This window comes from Neofelis nebulosa, chromosome 9, assembly GCF_028018385.1.
Source record: "Neofelis nebulosa isolate mNeoNeb1 chromosome 9, mNeoNeb1.pri, whole genome shotgun sequence".
Taxonomy (NCBI): Eukaryota; Metazoa; Chordata; class Mammalia; order Carnivora; family Felidae; genus Neofelis; species Neofelis nebulosa.
In genome coordinates, this window is record NC_080790.1 from 3,376,366 (window position 1) to 3,393,709 (window position 17,344).

A 17,344-nucleotide genomic window follows, 5' to 3' on the forward strand; every position below is an offset into this window, starting at 1 on the left:
TACTAAATCCTCTTCGCTGTATCCCAGCTGGAGGGTTCCATTTGTTTCCTGCTGGGGATTTGACTGATGTTATATATTTATATTTGTGTGTGTGTGTATGTGTGTGTGTGTGTGTGTGTGTGTGTGTGTACATTCACACATATGCCTTACGGTCAGGTGAATTGTCTTTCCCCAAAAGATATGGCCATGTCCTCACCCCCAGAACCTGTGAATGTGACCTTCTTTGGAAAACTGAGTCTTTGTAGATGTCATTGATTTAAGTATCTCGAGATGAGAACGTCCCGGATTTAGGATGGGCCCTAAATGCAGTGACTGGTGTCCTTATCAAAGAAAGGCACAGAGGATCCCAGCCCCGTGTCTCTGTGGGGAGAGACGTGTCTCTGGGGAGGCAGAAACGGGTGATGTGGCCACAAGCCAAGATACACATGATGCTATCAGAAGCTGGAAGAGGCAAGGAAGAACGTTCCCCTAGAGCCTCCAGAGTGAGCCGGGACAAGCCGACATCTTGGTTCCAGACTCCTGGCCTCCAGAACTGTGAGAGAGCACATTTTGGTTGTTTTCGATCCCTGTTTTGTAGTGAGGTTTTATAGAAGCTGCATAAAATGAAGGCGCACGTACATTTTTGTTAGCATTGATGTATGTTTTGAATATAAGCATAGACAATTTCTAGAAACATGTTTAGTTAACCCTGGTAATACTTTTTCTCTGTGAGTGGGACACCTATGGAACCGCTTCCTCTCCATTATTATCTGTGTGTGGTCATGTGTGTTTAGGATGTATTTACTTTGATAATATATAAAATGAAAAAGAAAAAGAAAGAATCAGAGCCTAAAATCCCCTTGAAAGGGTATTTGTGTTGGAGAAGAGTTACAACCTTGAACGGCATGGGTCTTCTCGTGCCACTGAGTGCCCCCCCCCCTGCCTGGCGTGTGGGGGCTCCCAGGAGAAACCCAGGCCTTTCTTTTTTCTTTTCTCCCATGTGATCCTCGCAGGACCACCTTCCTTCTACCTTCATAAATATGGGTCAGAGAACCTGGTTCAGAGCTCGCAGGAAGGGAATTCTACAAGCTACATTTTTGGGGAAATGTCTGTGTTGTAATTAAAGCAAACAAAGAAACAAATGGCAGATCCTTTATATAAAGACCCATCAAGGAAAATAGATTATGCTCCATTAGCCGTATTACACACAGTCCGCGAGGTTGTGCGGCTCTCATATTGTCCCCAATTTTTATGCTAAGTCAGTGCAAGCGTCTGAATTATTGAAGAATCAGTATTCATCGCCTTGTGGCTCTGGATGTATTACGGGTCTTCTTCAGACAAAAACATGTCTCGGTGTGCAATTTTGCAACAGACTATAATTTAGAGGCCGTGAAAACGAAGTCCAACATTTATATAAAAAATGAGCACTGTTTTCTTCTGCAGGAAATAGCTCTGGCATATTGCGGACACTTCGGTTTACTTATATGCAATAGACAGCCAATTCCAAGCAGAAGAAAAATGCTGTGCAGAAAGAGAATTGCACAACAAAAATGCTTTTCTGCCCACTTACCTGAAAATAATGCTAACATCTCCAGTCACCTCCTCTCCTCCGTACAACCTCTTGCTTTCAAAACAGCATTTTTTTTTTTTTTTAGATTTTTTTACTTCACATTATTCTCAAGAAAAAAGACTCTCATTCCAGTGGATTTTGAATGGAAATTTACTTCTGGCCAGCGATGCAAGCATGGGGATATGGATGGTGTAGGTCTGATGCGATGCTGAGTCAGAGATCAAGAAAGAAATAGTCGTTGGTGCATGAAGAAGACAGTCCATACCTGTAAAACCCCCGCACACGGGATCAGAGAGAGAAAAAGGTCAATCTGCTGGTGTTTTTCTCAACATTATGCTAAATGACTTCTCTGATTTCTTTTCATTGGGTTGATTATTTTTCCTTGGGTGGTGGTTGTTTGATTTTAGGTTTTAAGTGTTTGTTTGTTTAATTAAAAAATTTTTGGAGAGATTGAAAGAGAGAGAGAGAGAGAGAGAGAGAGAGACTGCCTGTGTGTGCATATGAGCAAAGGAGGAGCAGAGAGAGAAGGAGAGACAGAATCCCAAACAGGCTCTACGCTGTCAGCACAGAGCCTGATGTTGGACTCAATCCCACGAACCATGAGATCATGACCTGAGCCGACACCAAGAGTTGGACGCTCAACCGACTGAGCCACCCAGGAGCTCCCGATTTTGTCTTAATCACTTAGTTGGACTCATGTTACTTTGGTTCATTCATCCACTCATCATTTTCTTGTTTTAATCATTTGTGGTGTCTCAGTTCCTCTGCCAGACACCGAGAAGAGGGCAATGAGGATACCCGAGGATTCCTGGTGCTGCCCTGTCCCGTCACACAGGCAAGGTGTGTGCCACGAAGCATCCCCGAATCTCTGTGCCTGACTGACTTACGCTCCTGTTCCCAGCCTGAAGGTCCTTATGCCGGAAGCAAATTAACTGCCTTTGATTGGGTGTCGTTCTTCCACACAGAGATTGTAGACTTCTCAGCTATCGGAAACTCCGACTTGTAATATAATAGTAAGGGTTGCTACCAGAGGCCAGGTTGTGTTTTAATAACCTTTTTCATTTTAGGAGAGTTTTAGATTTCTGAAGAAAGAATGAAAACAGCACAGAGATTCCCTTTATACCCCACACTCAGTTGTCTTTATTATTAACACACCACAGCACGGTGCACCTGCCTCGGTTAACAAGCCAAACCCGACACGTTATTATTAACCAGAGTCCCTAGTTTTTTTTTTTTCATATGTCCTAAGTTTGCTCTTGAAGCCCTTTTTTTCTGTTTTAGGAAAATCACACTGCGTTTCTTGTCACATCGCTGTAGGTTCCTTCAGGCTCTGCAAATTTCTCAGACATGCCTGATTTTGATGACCCTGACAGATTTGAGGAGTCCTAGATGAGTGTTTTGTAGAATGTCCGATAACTGCAATCTGTCTGATGCTTTTGTCATGATGAGATCGGGGTTATGGTTTTCTGGGGAAGGGAGTCCACAGAAGTATCGTTCCCTTCTCATCACATCGTATCTAGAGTATATGCTTGGCATGACCTACCGCTGTGGATGTTCCACTCGCTACCTGGCTGAGGTTGTGTCTGCAAACTCGCTTCTTGCTCCCTGTCCATACCGCACTCGTTGGAAGGCAGTCACTGTGCTCATGGACCTGGGTTTTAATCTTAGTCCTGGAACCTGTTCACGGTCAAATATTTCAAACTCTTTTGAGCCTGTTCTTCCCATCTGTAAAACGAGCATGTCTGCTTTGGAAGAGCAGTTTTAAAGATGAGAAGTCACTCATTTCGACCCTGGGGTGCAGCTCTTGGAGTAGCACCCAAGAGCTGGTACATACGTAGTTTCATAATCAGTTAATTCCCCTAATTGACCTCTGTGCAATAAGGGTCACATGCAAGTAGAAAACCATCTCTCATTTTCTACAAAATAGCATAACTGCTGGGGCGCCTGGGTGGCTCAGTCGGTTGAGCGTCCGACTTCGGCTCAGGTCATGATCTCACGGTTCATGAGTTCGAGCCCCGCGTCGGGCTCTGTGCCGACAGCTCGGAGCCTGGAGCCTGCTTTGGATTCTGGGTCTCCCTCTCTCTCTGCCCCTCCCCCGCTCATGCTCTGTCTCTCCCTGTCTGTGTCAAAAATAAATAAACATGAAAAAAAAAATTTTAGAACAGCCTGTGATGTAGGCAATGTTTCTTCCATTCCTATGTGGACTTCGGATCACAGAAGAAGTAACTTGTTCAAGGGTGTAAAGTTAGCGAGTGGGAGACACAACTTTGAGATGCATGTTCCAGCTCACAGGGGGCTACTCAGTGTAGAAACTACACAGACACACGCATACATCTTCTTCGTTTCAGCACGAGTAGGATTTTTCTACAGATAATCGTTACAGATGTGCATTTCCACATAAGGCTGGCCTGGGCATAGTCCTTAAAAACACAGCGTGGTTTTCTCACCAGTTTTCACTAAATCTCTGCACAGAGCATCACAAAACATCACACACCCGGAGTTTGACATTAGGTTAGGTCCCCCACTCAGTGCCTCTGGTACCCGATGCCTCTCTGATAATCTTGCCCTCCTGGGAGATGTGCCATATGCATTGAGATTCTCTGACTGGAGTAGGCTGGTGATTTCTCTACGGAAGAAACACCTGCTGTATTTTCCTCCTGTTTGCTTTGGCTAAGACTGAAAAATACCCCTTGGACACTCTCTTAAACGTTGTATTTGGAACACCGAAATATCACATTGAGAATAAGCAGAAAACGAACTTGGTCTATTTTTTTTCAGAGCGACAACAGCACAGAAAGATGCCTACAGATTTATTATCGACGTTCGGTCCTGTACACTTGTACTTATATCTTAGTTTTTAATGTAAAGACAAATATTTTCATATCAAAATAGTATTTAATAAAAGATTTGTGATCTCTTTACGTAAATAGGATACGAGAAAATAATGGCAGTGAATGTTCCCCAAGTGTGGCTTCACTGATTTGATAAATACAGATATCAATTTGACCAAATATCTATTTCTGTAAATAAAACCACCAAGGATAAAACTCCATCGCTAAATGAGGCCGCTGTCATGTTGCATTAGGCTGTAATCATAGTGTGATGCAACGTGTAGCAAAGAGATAGAACACATAAACCTTGGTTGCGTATTTTATCGGACATTTATTTAAGCATAGTCCCATCTTATTAATGGCTTAGTGTTGTCTGAAAAGAACCTCAGGATAATTATGTTGCCCTTTCCCATATTTATTGGCAACAGGACAATTATAATAAAATACCATCAAGGAGACATCTCTCTTAAATGTCAGTTGCTCAGATATACACAACAATGTACAGTCACTGTGTCAATTAATTAAAACCTGGACATATTCTGCTAAGACTCAGACTGGAAGAAGCGAAGTATAAAAGTGAGGCCACACAAGTATTTAGGGAGACTTGTGATACGGAGGCAGAAATTGGGAGCACTGCTCTAGGACCATTAGAGATGCTACTATCTCTGTTCACCAGAGCAAAGATTTTCCTCCCTTCTCTAAAAACAACGATCCTTGGACGTCAGGATGTCACAGTCAGGTTGAGACATCAGAACCAGGAGAGCCTGGTGGGACCTCATACCAGCAGGGATGTATGTATGGAGTTATGTCAGGCCAGGGCAGGACGGAAGGGCTCACTACGGTGAGGCTGGGAGTGTAGGGCTAGGATACGGATCTGTGCAGAGAGCATCCGCAGGGAGAAAAGGTCAAAAGCAAGGTCATGAGTCTGAGCCAAGCTATCAAGATGCTTTCGTGGCATACCTGTGCATCAGCATTTCCTTCCGTTTTTAGCACTGAGTAGTATTCTGCTGTAGAGACATAAGGTATTTTGTGTGTCCTTTCACCAGCTGGTGGACATTTACACGGTCTCCACTTTTTGCCTATTATGAATGACGCTGCTAGTATTTTTGTATGAGGCTTTTTGTACGTGTGTGTTTTCATTCAGTAGATTCCTGAACTAGACTCGTTTCGACACATGTCAGCTTTGTGCTTAACTTACTAAGAAACTGATTCCAAAGTGGCTAAGTTATTTTACATTCCGCCAGAAACGTCTGAGACTTTCAGTCTCTGCCTGTGAACACTGACTTTTTTTTAAAAAAAGTATTTGTTTGTTTATTTATTTATACTGTAGAAAGAGAGCATGAGCAGGGGAGAGGGGCAGAGAGAGAAAATGGTTTTTTTTTACTTTTTAATGTTTATTTATTTTTGAGAGAGACAGAGAGACAGAGTGTGAGCAGGAGAGGAGTAGAGGGCAAGGGAGACACAGAATCCGAAGCAGGCTCCAGGCTCGGAGCTGTCGCCACAGAGCCGGTCGCGGGGCTCGAACTCAAACCGCTAAACCATGACCTGAGCGGAAGTCAGATGCTTAACGGACTGAGCCAACCAGGCGCCCTGAGAAAATCTATTTTTTTCACGTTTATTTATTTATTTTGAGTGAGAGAGAGAGTGTGCATGAGCAGGGAAGGGGCGGAGAGAGAGGGATAAAGAGAATACCAAGCAGGCTCCACACTGTCTGCATGGATCCCGACGTAGGGCTGGAACCCACGAACCGTGAGATCGTGACCTGAGCTGAAATCAAACAGACCGAGGCACTCAGGCGCCCCTGACTTTTTCATGATAGCCTTTCTAACAGGTGCACTGCGGTAACTAACCGCAGTTTTAACTTCAAGTTTTCTAATGACTAACAATGTTGAGCACCCTTTTATACCCAGGCTTCTGCCCACTTTTCGTTTTTGTTCCTTGTCTTCTTTCGAGTGAGTCGTAAGCACTGCTTGCATATTGTACATTTGAGGCTTTGATCTTATACACGATGTGCATCTTACTGTCGTAGGGTTGCCGTGGCAAAGTAACACAGAACGAGCGGCTTCCACAACGGCGATGCATGGTCTCACACTGACGGAGACTAGGAGAGTCTAAAACCAAAGTGTCGACACGCATGGTCTTTTCTGAGGGCTGTGAAGGGGAACCTGTTCCAGACTTCGGTCAAACTACAAATGGCCTTCTTCTCTCTGTGTGCATTCACATTACTTTCCTTCCATGTGTCTCTGTGTCCAAGTTTCCACTTTACAAGGACACTTGTCATATTGAATCAGGCCCACGATAATAACCTCACTTTAACCTGACTGCCCTTGTAAGGACCCTATTTCCAAATAAGGTCACATTCTGAGGCACCGGGATTATGGATTTTAGCATACGAATTTTGGGGGAGCATAACGGTGTGCGAATGTTTTGTCCCGGTGTTGTATGGTCTACATGTTGATGCCCCGTCAACATTTCATTCTAACCCCCAAGGCTTTGGGGGGCCTTTGGGAGATGGTTATGTCGTGAGGGGATATCCCTCATCAATGGGATTAGTAACTTTATAAAACAGAACTTTCTATGACTAATTTGCTAATATTATTTATTAAGAAAACAGATTTTGTGAAATGTGTTTTCTTCCCCTGTGGATATGGTTATGTGTTTTCTTTTTTTTTTTTTGTTCATTTGATTTATTAATTTTTTTTTTTTTTTTTTTTTTTTATTTTTGGGACAGAGAGAGACAGAGCATGAACGGGGGAGGGGCAGAGAGAGAGGGAGACACAGAATCGGAAGCAGGCTCCAGGCTCCGAGCCATCAGCCCAGAGCCTGACGCGGGGCTCGAACTCACGGACCGCGAGATCGTGACCTGGCTGAAGTCGGACGCTTAACCGACTGCGCCACCCAGGCGCCCCGATTTATTAATTTTTAATTTACATCCAAGTTAGTTAGCATCTAGTGCAATAATGTTTTCAGAACTAGAGTCCAGTGATTCATCCCCTATGTATAGAACCCAATGCTCATCCCAACAAGTGTCTTCCTTAGTGCTCCTTACCCATGTAGCCCACCCCCCACCCCAACCCCTCCAGCAACCCTCAGTTTGTTCTCTGTATTTAAGAGTCTCTTATGTTTTGTCCCCCTTCCTGTTTTTATATATATTTTTCGTTTCTCTTCCCTTATGTTCTTTATTTTATGTTTTACTCTGTTCGTACGGCATATTACACTGATTGACTTCTAGATGGTAAACCAACCTTGCATTCCAAAGATAAATCCCATTCAGTCATGGTATATAATCTTTCTTATACGTGATTGATTTTGGTTTGCTAATATTTTGTCAGGGTTTTTGTGAGTATGTTTATGAACGATATTGGTCTGTAGTGGCCTTTCCTGTGATATCTTTGTCCAGAGTTGATATGAGGATTACAGTGGCTTCACAGAATGAATTGGGAAGTGTTCCTTCATCTTCTACATTCGGAAAAAAAAAATTTTGGAAGAATCGTCATTATTTCTTCTTTAAATATTGGGTAGAATTTTCCAGTGAAGTCATTTGGGCCTCAGATTTTTGTGATGGGAAGATTTTTACAGACCATTTTTTCCTCTATTCATCAAATTATATTCTCCTTGAGTGACATTCAGTAATGTGTAAGAATCTCTCCATTTCATCTGAGTCATCTCATTTGTTCACACGAAGCTGTTTGCAATATTTCTTTATTATTGTTTTAATTCCTGATTCTAGTAATTTGTTTCTCCTAGTTTTCTTGAGCGTCTAATTAAAGATCTTTAAACTTTGTTGATTATTCTAAAGAATCAGCTTTGATTTTCTTTATCAGTTTATCTTTTCTATTTTGTTGGGTTTTGGTTCTAATGATATACTCTTTTCTTTTTATAGTGGATTTGGTTTGCCCTTTGTTTTCCTTTCCCTTCGTTTGTTTCTTAAGATGGAATCTATCTTAAGTTGTTTTCTTTCTTTTTTTCATTTCATTTTATTTTTTTTAATGTTTATTTCTGAGAGAGAGAGAGACAGAGCACGAACGGGGGAGGAAAAGAGAGAGAGGGAGACACAGAATCCAAAGCAGGCTCCAGGCTCCGAGCTGTCAGCGCAGAACCCGACGCGGGGCTCAAGCCCACGGACTGTGAGATCATGACATGAGCCAAATTCGGAGGCTCAACTGATTGAGCCACCCAGGCACACCAAGTTGTTTTCTTTCTTGGTATTAAAGATTTGACTTTTTATCTGAGCATTATTTTACCACCATCTTATATATTTTGAGATAGTGTGTTACTGTTTTCATCCATAGCAAAGCATTTGAAAATTTCCTTTGTTATTTAATATTTGTTTCATGGCTTATTTAGAAGTAAAATGTTTAACTTATATATATTTGCAGTTTTGTAAGATATCTTTCAACTGTGGATCATTAAATTCATTTCATTATGACCAGAGAATATTATATTTTTGTAGATTTTTAGTCTCTTAAAATTTATTGAAACTTGTTTTGTGGCTCAGCATATGGTCTATCCTGGAGACTTTTCAATTATTTTAAAAGAATGTGTATTATACAATTCTGAGACGGATGTTCTGTAAATGTCAATTAGATCAAGTTGTCTGATTGCATTGCCCAAGACGTCTGTATTTTTTTCCCGATGTTCTGTCAAGTTGTTCTATTAGTTACCGGGAAGTCAGTATTGGCATCTCTAATTTTGATCATTGTGTTGTCCGTTTCTCTTTACATCTCTGTTAGGTTTTCTTCATGCAGTTTGGTGCTGTATTGTTAGATGTTTCTACATTCTTAAGTTGTTGTATATTCCTGATGTATCGACCATTTCATCATTACAAATTATCTCTGTTTTGTGCGTCTGGGTGGCTCTGTTGGTTAAGTGCCTGACTCTTGATTTCGGCTCACGTCATGACCTCACAGTTTGTGGGTTCGAGCCCCATGCTGATCTCTGTGCTGACGGCTCGGAGCCTGCTTGCTCTTCTGTGTCCCTCTTTCTCTGCTTCTCCTTGCTTGCTCTCTATCTCTCTCTCAAAAAAAATAAACATTTTTTTAATTAAAAAAATAAAAATAATGTCTGTTTTTCTGTAGGACTGCTTCTTGTCTTAAAACCATTGTGTTTCCCAATAGAATGCTTGCATACAGGGAATGGTCTCCGGGTTTGACATTCCATGGAGGGAGCCAGCACTGTAGTTTGAGTGAGGGCTAGTAGACAGCATGCCCAGCCTCTTTGTCTTTGATTGTCATGGGATAATTTTCAACACTTGAAAGTGTTTGATACAACTGAATATCTCTAAGAGATAATGAAATATATTAGCTGAAGTCATCAGTTAATACCACACCTAGAAGACTCATCTTGGTGGGGATTCTAGAGAGACTGAGGTACTACGGCAGCATAAGAGATAAAACGTCTGAGCAGGAATGGACCGGTTCAGTGAGAGCCCACCTCGTCTACAAGGGAATATCTCTGTTGAAATTCTCATTTAAACTCTCCACATTCGGATCCTTCTTCTGAGGAATATATCAGGGATTTTTGAATAATGAAAGAGAGTAACTACCATTAGTCGAAAGATGAGTCTGTGCCTGGCTCCGTGCTAGGTAATTTATAGATGTTGCCTCAATTATTTCCATGACCCTCAGAGTTAAGTGAATTATCTCTGCTTTTGTCCAAAAGGAAACAAAAGTTCTGATAGGTTATATAATATCTTTAAAATTCCATAGTAAATAGGAGAAAATATCAGGATCTCATGTGAATTTATTTGTCTTTACAACATGTACTTCGTTTTTTGCTATACTCCACATATGCCAAGACCAAGTGTTTGCTTAGAATTCAACCGACACTGAAGAAGAACCCACAGTTTACTAAAGAATCAACTCACAGACACACACATGCACACACTCACTCTGACACGCTTACCAAAGCACAAACATAACCTACATCGGGATTTGGTGTTTGCTTTAATCTCTCTCACTGGTCAATTTGTCTGACCGTTGACCAATGGTTTTCGGATATCTCTTCTCTGAGATTGCAGTGTATCCGGGAACAAAGTGATCATATGCCCAAAAAGGGTCTCTCCCATCATCCTCCATCTGGTTCGTGGTGCCTCAGTTTGTTCAGTTATGCAGGTCAGAAAGCTTGCAGGGATCCTGGACACCTGCCTTTACTCAGCCGCCATGTCCAATCACCCTGTCCCTAGATGCTCTCAGCTTCATCACTTGAATACTCCAGTCTGTGCACCTCTGTTCATCGCCACTGCCACTACCAAGTTCAAACAGTAATTGAGTCTTGCCCGGATTACATAACGTCACCGAGTGGTACCCTCCAGACTCTCCGACCCCCTTAAAATTTATTTTATTCCCTGAGGCAAAAATGGCTTCCTCTAAATGCCAGTTAGACCAGACCGGGTGACCACCAACACCTGCTCCCCACACAGCCAGGTCAAAACCTTTTCAATGCCTTTCATGGCTTTGAGAACTGTTCCCTTTCAACCCTTCTCTGAGGTTCCTCACCACCCTCCCTGATTCACTCTGCACTCCAGTCACAATGACTGTGTTTTATTGCCAAGATTTTCCAGGGTTCCTCTTTCCAAATGGCCTTGGGGCCTGGTGTGGTTTCTGGTAGTAAACATATCGTGTTCTCATTTCAGAAGCCTCACTGACTGCCCATCTTCCCTCACCCTTCAGAGCCCCACACAGAGAACTTAACCTGCTTAGTAACTCTAAACTCATCAAAGTGATCACAGAGTTAGCTCTATATTTTCCATGAGATTCTACTTTCTGACTGTTGAGGAAGTTATTTCCTACTGTTCAATAGGGTGTTCTCAGAAGCTAATGCATAATAATAGTATGTGCTCAATAAAATGTCAAGCAATAAGCAAATTAATAAAGAGAGAGGTGGACTTTTAAAAATATATATATGAAAAAGAAAGAGCCAAGAGGAGAAAAAAAAAGACAAACAGAAAGAAAAATCTTAATGTTTTGCCCACTTCTTGCTTGGATACTCTATTTATTCTTAGTATATTTGTATGTTTCCTCATTTCACACAGATCTATCCGCAAATTGATGTAAAACTTGGCATGTCTTTGTATGAAGGTAGATGTGAAATGTAATCGAAGAACATTTGATTACAGTAACTATAATTAAAAGCCACATCCCCCCCACCCCCCATAACGAGGTGTTGGGATTTTGTTTTGTTTTGTCACTAAGCCAACGTGTGCCTGTCAGAGATTGGACTTTCCGCTCTGCACAACATAACTGCTGTCAGCGCTTCAAAATCTCGATCTCTGTCTCTTTCTCCTAGATGCTGGGTAGCCATGGCTGGCAGTGGAAAGAGATCAACGTAAAACTGAGGACTTCGGCGGGAAATCTCCCACTGTTCACAGTTAATTGTCCGTGGTTACTTGCTGTTCTGTGTGCTGTCCCCCCTCCACCCCTAGTCCACAGACGGGACTAAATCTTCGTACCTGCTTCCTAGGGCGAGTTGTGGTGACCACCCTCACACCTGCTGATATGTGGCCCCCAGGGGCACCTGGAACCGAAGAGAATGACTTCGTGAAGACCTGTCAGCAGGATGCAGTAGGAGAGCCGTTAAGACAGGTGCTTTTATCTTTTAACGGCTCCTTTTGCTTCTTCCCACATTGTCTTCCCTATCAAATCCTAGAACAGAAGGAAATAGCTTCCTCAAACGTCCCTCTTCTCCCAGGCTAACACTGGAAGAAAAGAAACATACTGAGTGATACCATTTGCCCCATTAGCTGGCAGATATTGCTGAACGTACCCAATAAATGCCTTCTTAAGTCCCGGTGACGGCGCTGATTTAAATCGAATTTCATTTTAAAAGAAATGCGCCTAAGTAGATCAAGCTCCTGCCTTTTCAGACTTAAAGGAGCTGAGTTATGGTCTCTCAGCTGGAGTCCTTGATGGTAGCACAGACATGCCTGCCACACGGGAGCCCTTCTGGGCTCTCCAGGGACGTGCAGGGGCCTGAGGATGGCCAGACAACGCACCACATGCACTTGCAAGCAAAGAAACTGCTTTTTACCAGTTGCTGTTCCCAATGCGGCATCTAAACATATTCCTGCCCGGTGAGCCAGGCCGGGAAAATTTCACACGGACCCTGATCCATGAAGCGTGGGCTGTGGTCCATGCAGACAGGGGTGTTTCTCGGATCTCAAGTGTGTGCAGCACATCTGCAGTTCTTGTTCAAGTGCAGATGCCCGTTCAGTACGTCTGGCACGTGGCCTGAGCGTTTACCACGTTTCTAGTAAGTTCTCAGCTGATGTTAACGCTGCTGGTCTGCGGACAACACCCCCTCCGAGTAGTGAGCGTCTAAAATTTTACGCAGGTTTTGGATCGCGATTCATCCATGAAACCCAGCATCCAGAAGAAAATGCAGGCTGCAGAATTTTGGCAACTCGCCGTCAGTGAGATGATGCCCACCTGCAATTTGCTGCAGAGTTAACACTGCCAAGGTAAGGTGTTTTTTCATTGAATGCCATCGTGTGAAAGAGATGAATTTCTTTAAAGGCCGGGGGTGGGGGAGGGGCTAGAAGGAACCATACTAGTCGGGAAAGACATTCAGAAATTTCATTAAGCCAAAAAATAGAAATAATAAAATATTCGCAATTGTAGGCAATGTGTTCGCCGTACTCACTATATTAATAACATGGTACTCTTCTGACAAACAACTGAAAATATCCCATCGATAAAGGAATAACCAACTGATCTGAGGATTATGGTGCTATGGAAACAACGAGAAAATTGGACGAAATGTGTGACAGTCATGTTTTTAGATACCGGCAACATGCAGAGCTAAACCGTAATTCCTGAGATAAGGGAAATTAATGACGCGGGTCCCACAATTGTCCCAGCTTTCTGCCTGCAGGACGTTTCTGGGCACAGCTTCAGGAGTGAGGAATCCCAGCAGAGACTCACTGTCTCGCTGATACAAAATTAAGAGATCAGGGAGGCTGTGGAAATTGGAATTTGCACGGCAAATATCAAAGAAAGCAGTGTTACAAAGAAAGGGACTCCATCCATTTGCGTAAGGTTCTCACGGAGTGTTGCACGGGGCCATGACCTGCTCATGTGGCCAGAGTAACAGGTGAGTGGGTGTGGGAGATATTAGAGTTTGTGACAGCCAAACCCAGGGTCTGTGTTGACTACAAAAGGTAGCCAGTACGGATTCCAAAATAGCCTGGAGAAAAAGCTTTTCTAGACCTTCTCTTACAAACCTTAAAATCAAACCTGAAAGAAGCTGATTTGAAAGGAACTTCAAAACCAACTTTCAAACTCCTCAAAGGAAGACAATAAAATTTAAACATTCCATCGTGCTACATCCAAAATCTCAGGAAGACGACAAATTCAGAAAATTGCAAAAAAACAAAACAAAACTGAAAAGAAGACCCCTCGCCAAAAGTGACTGATAACCTGATAAAAATCAGCCAGCAGAACCAAACACAGAAAAAAATAGATGACGACATTACCAGACAACCCTTTAAAATACCTACTATACGTGAGTTTACGAATTTTTAGAAAATGAACAGAAGAAGGGAAAAATGGAAGCTAAAAAATTAATGGCACTTATACAGTTGAAGAATGTAATATTTGAAATGAGAAATATACCAAATAAAATAATCAGAGGGTAGATACCATAGAAGAAACAATAAGTGAACTTGAATCATAGCAAAAAAAGTTAACCAAAGTGAATAAATGGGAAAATGGCTGGAAAAAAAACCAAAAACCAAAAAACAAAAAAACAAAAACAAAAAAACCCAAGTAACTAGTAGAACAATATCAAAAGGTCTAACATACATTTAATTAGCACACAAAATGAAGGGAAGTGGGGAGAAAGGGCAGAAAAAGGTTTTGAAGAAATAACGGTGAACAGTTTTTCAAATTTCATAAAAACGGTCAACATACAGATCCCCAAAGCAATTCAAGACAAAGCAACATAAAAACAAAGAAAACAGCAAAAAGATACATCATACTCAAATTGCTAAAAATGAGTGATGAGGGGACAGTATATTTAAGGCTTCCAGAAAAAAAAAATCTATAGATCATATATACAAAAGTGTATACTGATTGCATCTAAGGAGAATTCTATATCAAGTGATGATATCTTTCAAAAATTAAAGATGGAATATTTTTTTCGCAAAATCCAAGGTGGGATCATTTGTTACTACAAAAACTATGCTTTAGGAAATATTGAAGAAAGGCCCTTGGGTATCGACAGAAATAATACCCAAGGGAAGTACAGACGTACGTGGAGGAGTGAGACAACTTGGAAAGAGGTGTATATATTGATGCAAATGTATTTTCACATAAAAATATGAAATTATTTTTCTCAGGTTTTATTTAAAAGTAAATAATTAATGGAGCTCCTGGCTGGCCCAGTCAGTGGAGCATCCAACTCTTGATCTTGGGGTTGTGGGTTTTAGCCCCACTTTGGGTGCAGAGGTTACTTAAAGATAAACTCTTTAAGGGGCGCCTGGGTGGCTCAGTGGGTTGAGCATCCGACTTTGGCTCAGGTTATGATCTCGCAGTTTGTGGGTTCGAGCCTCGCGTCGGGCTATGTGCTGACAGCTCGGAGCCGGGATCCTGCTTCGGATTCTCTGTCTCCCTCTCTCTCCGCCCCTGCCCAACTTGTTATCTGTCTCTTTCTCTCTCTTTCTTTCTCTCTCTCTCAAGAAATGAATAAACATTAAAAAAAAAGGAAATAATTAACCAATAAAAACAAAAGGACCCTAATATATTTGGGGGTTTGTAACATTATGTAGGGGTAAAAGATTTGTTAAAAAATGGCACAGTATTTGAGGAAGGAGCAATCTTTATTGCTAGTAAGTTTTTAACTGATACTTGTAGTGGTAGCTTATAATTTGAAGGTATAATTATTATAAATTAAACGTACATTTTAAAAATCCAAAATCAATGACTAAAAGTATAAAACACAGAGTTTTAGCTATTAACCAATATAGTGCAGGTGAAATGGAGATAAAACATAAATAATGAAAAACTCCTTAAATGCAGATTATCCAAAATAATGCACAAAATAAGAAAAGAAAAGGAAAACAAGCACACATGGGAGATATAGAGAATAAATACAATGGGGGCTTTAAACCCAAATATATAAAAATTAAATTAGCTCTAAATAATCTAAATTGGAAACAGAGATAATCAGACTAGATGGAAAAGGATGATCTAACTGTATGATGTGTAAAACAAACTCTCACAATAAAGATACAGGTGCATTAAAAGTAAAAAGACATAAAAAATAAAAATAGAAAAAAAACATGTCATGTAAACTTTAGTCTTAAGAAATCCTGAATGATTAAGGTCTGAGCACAGAGCTTTCAGAACAAGAAATATGTCCAAGGATAAGATGAGCATTTTACATGGTAAAGTGCTGAATGAATCAAGAGTACTTTGCATTCTTAAATATATGTAACAGCAGAGATACAAAATATGTGAAGCAAAAACTCACAGAAATGAAAGGACCAATGGGAAAAAAAAATCCTAATTATCATTAGGATTTCGGTGGTCTTCTGTCAGTAATTTGTGGAATAGATAAATGGAAAATCTTTAAGGGTGCAAAAGACCCGAGAACACTGTCAACCAACTTGACTTAATTAGTATTTATAGAACACGGAACCCCAAAACAGAAGAATACATTGTTTTCAGATATGCATGGAAAATTCACTAAAGTAGACTTTATATTAGGTCAGAAAATACTTCCTTCTGAATATTTGAAACTTGAAATCACACAGAGAGAATGTACTGATCACAATGACATTATATTAAAGACCAATAAAAACCAGATCTACAAAAATTCCCAGGTACTAGGAAATTGAATACATATCTCTGAATAACCCATGAGATAAATATAGATATCTAAAAAATAGAAAATATTTTGAGTTGAATTATGTTAAAAATCAGTATTTATTTATTCATTTATTTACTTTTAATTTTTTCAATCTTTATTTATTTTTGAGAGAGAGAGAGAGAGAGAGAGAGAGCACGAGCAGGGGAGGAACAGGGAGAGAGGGAGACACAGGCTCCGAAGCAGGCTCCAGGCTCCAAACTGTCAGCACAGAGCCCGACGCGGGGCTCGAACTCACGAACCGTGAGATCATGACCTGAGCCGAAGTCGGACGCTTAACCGACCGAGCCGCCCAGGTGCCCCAAGAATCAGTATTTAATAATACTGTAGGATGCAGCTAATTCAGTCGAAAGGAAATTTATACTTATTAATGCTTATATTAGAAAAGAAAAGCCTCAGATCCATGATACAATCTTCTACTTTAAGAAGCTAGAGACAAAAAGGGGGGGGGGGGCTATTTATTACAGATTAAGGAAAAGAAAGGAATTAATAAAAAGTGGAAATCACTGAAATAGGAAATAGACAACCAACAGATAAAGTTTATAAAATCAACAGCTGGTTGGAAAATGTAAAATTGTAAGCCTCTCGTTCTGCTACGAGGTAGATGGGAGAGGAAACATAGGAGCGATAGCAGAAGTCAAAGAGACGTTACCCCTTCATATCTTACAAACATTAGAGTGATTTACAAGACGATTTTAAACATTCTGCCACATTTCTTGCAGGAGGCATACCCTCAAACCGGGAAGAAGTCATACAAATCTAGCTCGTCCGCATCTATTAACGAAGTCGAGCTTGTCCTTAAACCACCTCAGGAAAAACAGTTCGGGCCCAAATGCCTTCACTGATGGCGTCTGTCAAACATTTCGGGGAGGAATGACCCCAGACCTGCGTGCTGTCTTCCAGAAAACACACGAAGAATGCATACTTTACAGCTCACTACAACGAGCCATCATTGCTACAATAAAAGAGATCACAAGAAAAGGAGACATCGGATCAATACCCCTGATCACATGCTCACAAAAAAATAGAGCAGGCACCATAATCTGGCCTCAGAGGTCTGTGGGCGGGAAACTCCGTTTTCACCCCAACTTTCTACCAA